The following is a 9,499-nucleotide window of genomic DNA, read 5'->3' on the forward strand; positions in this document are numbered from 1 at the left end:
TGGCAGGAGCTAAACCGCAGTGTGTAGTGTAGAGTGCAGAAGGATGGCTCAGTTCGACTGGGCAAAGCATGTAGTGTAGAGAGCAGCGGGGGACAGTGGCCCTGTTTGGATCCCAGGGCTAGAGCTACTTTGAGCTACTTGGGGCTGAACTAACTCTTAAAATATCCAAACACATGGGCTAGTTTGAGTTAGATTGGAACTAACCCACAAAAAAAACTATCCCTGTGAAGAGGTGCTAATTGAAGCTAGTTGTGGTGGGGCCCTAAAAAAATTCTTTTTCTGTCGCATGCAGCCGCACCGGATCCTATCCATTCGTCCCCGCTGCCTCTCGTTCTCCTCCCCTCCGATGCATCTCGTTCTCCTCCTCCCGCTGGCCCCTGTCGCCATGCATCGCCGGTCGCGTCCGCTCGCCCACACCGGCCGCGTCTGCCCGCCCCCGCCGCCCCCGTCTGCCCGCCTCCATCCCGTCGCACCAGTTTGTCCGCCCGTCACCGTCCCTTCCGCCTGCCCCAGCCGGCACCGTCCGCCTCCATCCCGCCGCATCGGTCCGCCCGCCCCGTCCGCCTCCATCCCGTTCCCATCCATCCGCACCATCTTCGACGCAACCTTCGCCCGCCGCGGCACCGGTCACCCACACAAGAGCCGGTCACAACAAATCCTGGTTAAAAGAGTCAAATGATTGAAAAAAGTGCATTTATTTTCAAACTTACCCTTTCATCCAAACACCACCAAAGGCTAGAGTTAGTTTAAGGTTAGTCTAGAGTTAGAAAATAACTCTAACCTCTAACCAAGTTAGAGTATCCAAACAGGGCCAGTGACACTGGGTCACTGGATCTTGCTTACTAAGGGCTGAAGCTTCAGAAAGCAGAAGAGAATTGACTTGACATCACGTCCTCAGGCTCAGGGTCAGGGGTGCCAAAACGTCTTCTTGCCAGAAATGCGAGGATGTATGTCGTGGCAGCTGCACAAGGATAGATACTGTTACACTGAGACACTGCCCATGGTCCAGAGATCAGAGGCAATTCCTACTACTTTTCTTCCTTTGCAAGTATCTTGCTGAATGGGTGTGAAGAATCAGGATCAAAAGCAATTCAAATGAACCTACCTTTATATGCATATCGAGAGTAAGTACTCCGTTCAACCTCTGGAAGTCAAGCCAAGTCATTTTCAGACCTGTATGGTTGCATGCGAGCCTTGGTGTGCGTGCTGCTAGTCTGCTACCGACCGGGCAACTGCTGCCACAAATAGAGGTAATAGCACCAGCAGTCTTTGAACTTGTCCGGAATGTGATGATCTAGTCCAAAACTTGCAAAAACAAACTATTGCATCCCACAACTTGCACCCAATGTGCAGATTTAGTCCTAGCCAATCAGACGACGACAAGTGGAGCCAAGTCAGCAGAGCTGGTCAGCGCAGCACCTTTTGCAATTACCCCCCTGGACTTAGCACTAATCAACCCGCACTACATCCCACTTTTCACCTGAATTCAAGGTTGTTCAAGTCGGCGAGGTGGCGCGGCGCCGGCAAGGCTAAGGCCGTGTTCAAGCTGCAGTTCCACGCCACCCAGGCACGGCACGACCCCCGCTTGCTCCGCAAGAAGCAGAGTTTCGGTTTCGGTTCTGGTTTTAGTTTTCGATTTGAGGCGTGACGGATGGAGCGTGTGTTCCTGCAGGTGCCGGAGCTGGGGTGAGAGTCCATGATGGTGGTGGTGACGCCGCAGGACCTCGGCCGGCCCACGGCGCGGACGGAGCGCACGGAGGTCGCCGACGGCGCCTGCCGCTGGCCCGCCCCGATCTTCGAGACCACCACCTTCCGGCAAGGCGGCCACCGGCGACAAGATCTACCAGTTCCTCGTCTACGAGACCGTAAGCGACCAGCCGACCCCACATTAATCAATCGAGAGCGATCATGCTTGATTTGTTCTGACTCGGCAATGCCGTGCGGTCCGTGCAGGGGTCGGCCAAGGCGGCGCTGCTGGGGAAGGCGACGGTGAACATGGCCGAGTACGCGGAGGCGTTCAAGCCGTCGGCGGTGACGCTCCCCCTCAAGGGCAGCCCCGCGCCCGGCGCGCTGCTGCACGTGAGCACCGATCTCCACCCTCCCCCCACCTCTTAAAAAGCTTGCGGCGTTTTCCTATGACCTGTGATGGTTGACCATCCAGCGGGTGGTGGGTGGTGCCGGCGGTGGGTGCGGTGACGACGGGAGGTAGGTCGCCTTGCGTCGCGTTGGTTGGAGATTAGTTTAGACACATCCGCTGCATTCTGGTTTGAGCTTTAAGAGATCATCTCATCTCACATCAACCATATTCACTTAGACATTGCTGCTAGCTGCATTGTGGCTGTTTGCGCTTTGAGGATTGTGCATGTGCCTGTTGCATTTCGGTGTGTGCCTTAGGCACGGTGCATCTGCTTTGATTCAGGCGTTGATTGTGTAACTGGTTACTGATTCTTGCTCTTCGCGGCGACAGTGAGAACGGCGACACAGCAAAGTCTTCGCCGCGGAGGACGCTGCAGAGCCAGCTGAGCCGGTGCCAGGACGAGGAAGCCGAGAAGGCGAGGTCACTTGCTGCCGATTCGATGAGCCTGGTGCATGTAAGTAACCAGTGAGGCCTAGTGGGGAAGAGTCCTTGAGAGCTTTCCTTTTTTGATCCATCATCATTGCATTGCTCTGTTTCATTTCTGTTGATGCCCAAGAAAGAGAGCTTTTGGCATGCTAAGCATATTACAAAGAAAAAGGGACGCTACGTTTGTCTAGTTGATCATTTCGGGGGGTCACATTTGCTGTGTGGTACTTTTTGTTTGAGATCTGAATTTCTCATTCCTGTAGTGAAGGGGGAGAATTTAGAACTGAATAATGCATGTACTAGATCATCTTTCTTGTGTTGATCAGATAGTAACTGATAGCTTTCTTGTACAGGATGGATTGGTGATAAGCAAACCACCAGGGATGAGGTTTCCCTTGAGAAGAAATATGCCGACATCTGTTGAACCGGCCGGCCACCTCCACAATGCCAATGGCTTTGACACCGTTTCGTTGTCGGGTTCAGAACTTCAGATGGGAGCTCAGGAAGATTCCTGGTCTCAGATTGAGGAGCTGAAGCAAGAGTTGGGCCATGAGAAGAATTTAAATGCAGATCTACGTGTGCAACTACAGAAAATGCAGATCGCTGGACACAAGATAGACATGTCCGAAACAAGCTCGTACCAAGAGAAAGAAGACGAGCTTATGCTGGATGCATTGGTTAAGAAGAATGACGGCATCGCTAGTTCTGAACTACAAGAGAAGATTCATGAACTGAGTGATGAAATCGAGCTGTACAAGAAAGACCGTGAGGATCTTGAGATGCAAATGGAGCAGCTTGCACTTGATTATGAGATTCTGAAGCAAGAGAACCATGACATCTCTTCGAGGCTGGAACAAACACAACTGAGAGAGCAGCTAAGGATGCAGTATGAGTGTTCAGCACATTTGTCTATAATAAGTGATCTTGAGGCCAATGTCAAGAATCTGGAGAATGAACTCCAGGAACAATCTCAAAGATTAGAGGCTGATATAGCAGAAGTACTGGCTGCCAAGGTTGAGCAAGAGCAGAGGTCCATAAAGGCCGAGAAGTCTCCGAGGAAAGCACGGTGGAACAACGGTACCACTGCCGAGCAACTTCAGGAGGAATTCAAGAGTCTATCTTCACAAGTATCTTCTGCTTTCAGTGCCAAGAAACGGCTGCTTGTGCAAGCAAGAAAAGAGGTCGCAGAACTACAGTTGCAGAAGAGCCAGTTGGAAGAGTTACTGCAGAAGGCCCACGAAGATGTCGCATCAGTCCAAGAACAACACCGGGTGAAGATTCAGTAGTTACTTACCCCTTAGTGGATTTCAAGTCGAATGAGATATAGGCTGGTGGTGGAGCTCAAGAGCAGTGTGATGTAGCGCGGGTTGATAAGTGCTAAGGCCAGGGGTGTAATTGCAAAAGATGCTGCGCTGACCGGCTCTGCTGACTTGGCTACACTTGTCGTCGTCTGATTGGCTAGGACTAAATCTGCACATCGGGTGCAAGTTGTGGGATGCAATAGTTTACTTCTGCAAGTTTTGGACTAGATCGTCACATCCTGGACAAGTTCCAGGACTGCTGGTGCTATTACCTCCCACAAATACTGACGGGATCATGGCGCCCCAGGAAAACTTGTCCAGCAAGATTGACCCGGCACAGCGCCTGATCGCTTTGTAGCTGTAGATGATAGGTCGCACTCACAGATCTGCTGCCACATCAGTGCACGATTTGAAGGAACTTAAGAAATGAAGAGTTTTTGTCTTTTCATTTGCTCTGCGAACTATTCTCTCCGTCCGGCAATGTAAGTAAGCTATGTTAGTTTGTAAAAACATCTTATATTAAGCTATCGGAACTGGTGGTGGTACTACTTCACGTCTCCCGTTCTTGGAGCGATCAAAAGAAAAGAACAGATGAATTATCAACTCCACGTTCTGACGATGTTGCACCATGATATGCAAAAGGACAAAGCTGCCTAGAACCAGAAGTAGAATGGACAGAAAGCCAATGCACCATGCTCCAAGATATCTTCGGTTGCTGAGCTGCCGTGTCAGTGATCACCTTGAGCATTGTAGTGGTACATCATAAAGGAGCCAGAAGATAAGCTGCAGATTAATCGTCGGATAAGGAGGGGAGCGAATCAATTTCCATCCCTGATACGACCAACCATCCCATTGATTGTTGAGGTCTCCAGCAGAACCCCACTGCTGCGTCCAGTTTGCACATGACGCGTTGGTTATCCACATCGTTTTTCAGCATTTTGCGTATTTAGATCCGTTTAGGCCTGGTTGGGCTAATATAGGAAAAAAAAATCAATTATAGTTTGGTCGTCTGCATTGCATCAAGGCCCAGATTGTGACTTGCTGTTTGATTGTCTGTGTTTGTGCTTTATAGATGAGCAGATGCAACAGCTGTTTGGCTGCGTGCAAGGAGCTGTTTTGCTCACCCCTGTCAAATGTGGTGGCCTTACCACCCAACACTTCACACAAGAACAACATACCACAAACAACACATCACACAAGAACATCAGCACACATCACACAATAACTAGCAAATGCATAATAGTAGTAGGTGTAAGTTTCAATAGCAGGGCATCCCATGCCCCTGCTGGACCCTAGGGTGCTGATCCCGGGGCAAAATATTGACAAATTTTGCAGCAAAAGAGATGATCAAACTTAAATTCAGACCTAACTTAGTTCAGACTTCACACAATCTACACAGAGAACCTAGAGGGCATGACTGATGTAAACTGTGCTTTGAGCACCAGACCCTGTAGATGTTGGAGGTGCTGGCGTTGTAGATCTACACCTCCAGGTCGAGCCCGGGGAGCTGCAGAACGAGCAGGTTGCCGGGGATGATCCCGTGACGCCGACGTAAGTACTCCCAGCCCCTCCCAAGCACCATGTGCCCCTTGATCATCCGCACTTGGACTCAAAACTCCCACCACTTGTTGGCAGAGAGACTGCCGACACGAGGAGGGGCGACGACCAGCCATTTCTTCATCACCAACCTGAAGGCAGGCGGGATGAACATCATGGAGATGCTCTTCTTGTCCTTGATCTGCACGTAAAACCTGATCGGCTCCCATGCACCCTCGTGGCCGATCCTCAGCCTCCTGCCAGCTCCCAGCAACAATCTCATGGTGGCCACCCTCCCGCTCCAGCCAACGGTTGGTGGGGATGAGTTCCTTGACTTCCTCGGCGCCGATGACGACATGCACTCCTTTGTCGGCTGTGTCCCACTCCATCTTCATGATCTTGTTAATTAAGTCGATGATAATACGTAAAATAGTGATGATGATTGGCAGTTACACTAATCATTTGCAACTTTTGCTGATTAGTGGCAGTTGCATTTGGGTTGTGCTATGATCATATCATAGCACTCCACAAGTTCAACTGCCAATGATGAGTGCTACCATCAGATCATGGCAACTGCCAAATGCACATGCTCAAATTTATCCCACCACTATTTTTGGCATTTAGATTTGTCCTACTAGCATTCACATTGACGGTGTCCTGGACTAAGGGGTACCAACCCAGTTGGCTTGATGTCCATGGGCCGAGCTTATAGCCCACCAATCTCATAAGGAAGGACTCCGAAAGCCTTGATCCTGGACGTGACCAGGATGGACTCGCCCGAAGACTTGACGTGTACTTCAAGGACCACTTTGCATGTCGACGTGTTTATCCCTAGTTGGCAACCGACCATATGTAACCCTAGCTACCCCAAGTGTCTATATAAACCGGAGGGTTTAGCCCATAGGAGGACAAATTTACTCACCTTAGGGGTAGAACACAACATATGATCTCGAGGTAGATCAAGCATGTATTCAATACATCATCATCAATATAATCAAAGCATGACGTAGGGTTTTACCTCTTTGAGAGGGCTCGAACCTGGGTAAACATTGTCTCCTTCATCTTTTGTTACCCATCGACCCGAGATCCATAGCTCGATCCCCCTACCCGATATCTGTTGGTTTTAGTACCGACACACATGCATTGTCCTACGTTGATCATGTAATCCGTAGCACCTACTGGTCATGCACACACACACACACACCAATCTAGCAACATGCGCAAAGAACACCGGCAAAACAATAAGAACACACTATAAAATAACATTCTAGGGAGTATCAATGTGGCATGAACAGACCAATCTACCATGAGTACCCTAGGCAGTATCAATGTGACAAGAACAACAACAAATGCATCAATCTAGCATGACTATAAAGGCAGTAGCATTCTCATCTAAGCACTAGAAATATCTGCATTGCTCTGATTCAACCCAAATAGACTGGATTCGAGTCGAATCAAATCCTATCCAGACAAAACAATCAAATCTGACATTGCCCTAACCATTACTTGAAGTACGCAAAGAACCCTGACCAAAAATGTGTCTACAACGAGGAACAAATCGAAGCTTACCGGAGTGGGTGCTGGTGCAACATAGGCCGACCAAGGAGAAAACCCTAGCGAGAACAGGGGTGCCACTTCCGAAGATGAGATAACCATTTCGACGGCCGCGACCGTGGTCCTTGTTGCATGCCTGCTGGAGGATGAGCGTGTTGGAAATATGCCCTAGATGCAATAGTATTTGTATTATTATATTTTCGTATCCATAATTAAAGAGTTTATATTCTATGCTATAACTACTATGATCCTGGAATATGCGATTAGGTGGAAAACTCGTATGCACGTGTGCAATGATAAACAATAAAGTAAAAGGTTCCTAGTCTCGCCTCTAAGACTAGCTCAAGTGTCGTTGGTGATCAAGTTTTCTGGATCTCAGGATATCGTTAAGTGTAACAATCATCCTAAAACAACACTGAGATTATGACATTGGAAGAACGATCATATTGAACTGACCCAATCTTGTTTGTTACGAATTGAGTTAATATCATCTACATTCAATTATAATAACACAAAGTGTTAATGTGTGAAATTTCTCCTTAGACCATGAGAGTATCATGGTTCCTTCTTACCGTACGGTGGGCTTTGTAGTTGCTCAAACATCACTTGCAACATGGTGATCATAACAACAACTTACAGGTTCATCGGAAAGTTTAACAAGTGACTGATAGCTCGAGAGTGGGAGATGATGCAGAGATATTAGTAGGGCACTCTCTGTGTGACGGCATCAATCATCATCTAGCTAGACACATGTGACTTCGTCGCGGGGATGCCAAAACACAATAACGAGAAAGAAGAACAGAATTGGTAACGAGGGTTTTGGTATAATGAGCATAGTGATAACTTTGGAGGATACCGATGCATCCCGGGTTTATCTCGCGAGGGCCTTGCTCATGTAGCCTCGAAGATGGGTCGTACTAGGCCCGCACTACGCGCTGCGCCCTGGGCCGCAAGCAGTCGGGCCTGGGTACCCCCAGTCCCAGAGCCCCGACAGCTGGTTCCTTAGTCTTCTCTAAACTCGACTTGAGGTTGGGTTACCACCAGATCCGAGTTTGTGAAAGAGGATATTCCAAATACCGCATTCCTTAGTCGCTATGGTTCATACGAGTACACCGTCAAGTCTCTCGGCTTAACCAATGCTTTGTCTATGTTCTCTCATTTGATGAACTATATCTTTATGGAATACCTTGACAAGTTCGTCATGGTTTATTGGGATGATATCCTTGTGTATTCCAAGAATAAAGAAGAACATGCTAAACATCTTCATCTTGTACTAGAAAAGCTTCAAGAGCATCAGCTATATGCCAAATACTCCAAGTGTGAATTCTGGTTACCTGAAGTGACCTACCTTGGTCATGTGATATCCAATTATGGTATTGCTGTCAACCAAGAATGAGTTCAAGCTATTCTTGACTGGACTCCCCCGAAGAATGTCAAACAAGTCAGAAGTTTCCTCAGACTCGCCACCTATTGCCACCATTTTGTCGAGAACTTCTCCAAGATTGGCAAGCCATTGACTAATCTGCTTCACATGGGCGTTAAGTTCGATTGGACAGAAAAATGTCAGGAAAGTTTCCAGGCACTCAAGGACAAGTTGACTTCTTCCCTAGTGCTTGCTCCTCCAGATTCTTGCAATGAATTCGTCATTTATGGTGATGCATCTCGCCAAGGATTAGGCTGTGTCCTAATGCAAGAGCGCAAGGTGATTGCTATGCCTCTCGATAGTTGCGCCCTCATGAAGAGAACTACCCAGTTCATGACCTCAAAATTGCCGCAGTTATTTACGCAGTGAAGTTGTGGCGACATTACCGTCTCGGTAACCGTTGCAAGATCTTCAATGATCATCAAAGTTTGAAGTATCTGTTTACTCAGCCAGATCTGAATCTCCATCAACAATGATGGATGGAAGCAATTACAGACTATGACTGTGGTATTTCTTATACCCGTGCCAAGGCTAATGTCATGGCCGATGCATTGAATCGCAAATCTTGTTGCAACAACTTCATGGTTCAGAAGGTTCAACCCTCTTGTCGGTGTCAAAACCGGCGGATCTCGGGTAGGGGGTCCCGAACTATGCGTCTAGGCGGATGGTAACAGGAGACAAGGGACACGATGTTTTTACCTAGGTTCGGGCCCTCTCGATGGAGGTAAAACCCTACTCCTGCTTGATTAATATTGATGATATGGATAGTACAAGAGTAGATCTACCACGAGATTAGAGAGGCTAAACCCTAGAAGCTAGCCTATGGTATGATTGTTGTTCGTCCTACGGACTAAAACCCTCCGGTTTATATAGGCACCGAAGAGGGTTAGGGTTACACAGAGTCGGTTACAGTGGTAGGAGATCTACATATCCGTATCTCCAAGCTTGCCTTCTACGCCAAGGAAAGTCCCATCCGGACACGGGACGAAGTCTTCAATCTTGTATATTCATAGTCCAGGAGTCCGACCAAAGGTCATAGTCCAGCTATCCGGACACCCCCTAATCCTGGACTCCCTCAGTAGCCCCCGAACCAGGCTTCAATGGAGATGAGTCCGGCGCGTA

General features: G+C 48.4%; 1 pseudogene; it reads left to right on the forward strand.

The window, feature by feature from the left end:
* Positions 1–385: 385 nt before the first annotated feature.
* LOC119292735 lies at positions 386–4,039 on the forward strand (annotated as a pseudogene).
* Positions 4,040–9,499: the final 5,460 nt, after the last annotated feature.

Source organism: Triticum dicoccoides, chromosome 4B (assembly GCF_002162155.2).
Source record: "Triticum dicoccoides isolate Atlit2015 ecotype Zavitan chromosome 4B, WEW_v2.0, whole genome shotgun sequence".
Classification (NCBI taxonomy): Eukaryota; Viridiplantae; Streptophyta; class Magnoliopsida; order Poales; family Poaceae; genus Triticum; species Triticum dicoccoides.